Source organism: Choristoneura fumiferana, chromosome 28 (genome assembly GCF_025370935.1).
Source record: "Choristoneura fumiferana chromosome 28, NRCan_CFum_1, whole genome shotgun sequence".
Lineage (NCBI taxonomy): Eukaryota > Metazoa > Arthropoda > Insecta > Lepidoptera > Tortricidae > Choristoneura > Choristoneura fumiferana.
Window position 1 is genome coordinate 1608183 of NC_133499.1, and position 234 is coordinate 1608416.

Below are 234 nucleotides of genomic sequence, written 5' to 3' on the forward strand. Positions count from 1 at the left end.
TCATACATTTCATAATGGTTGCGTTCACATTTATCTGCTGCAGTGTGTTGTGTCGCATCATAAGCTATAAAAAGAGAAAGAGAGACAGAGAGCATCACAACACAACACGACAGATAAATGAGAATGCGGCTTTATTTTGAAGTCCTCGCTTGTTATTTTGCTCAAAACGTAAACGGTAGCATGGGCTTAGCGTCCTTTGCTTTTTTTGTTCAAGTAAAAAAATGCCATGACATT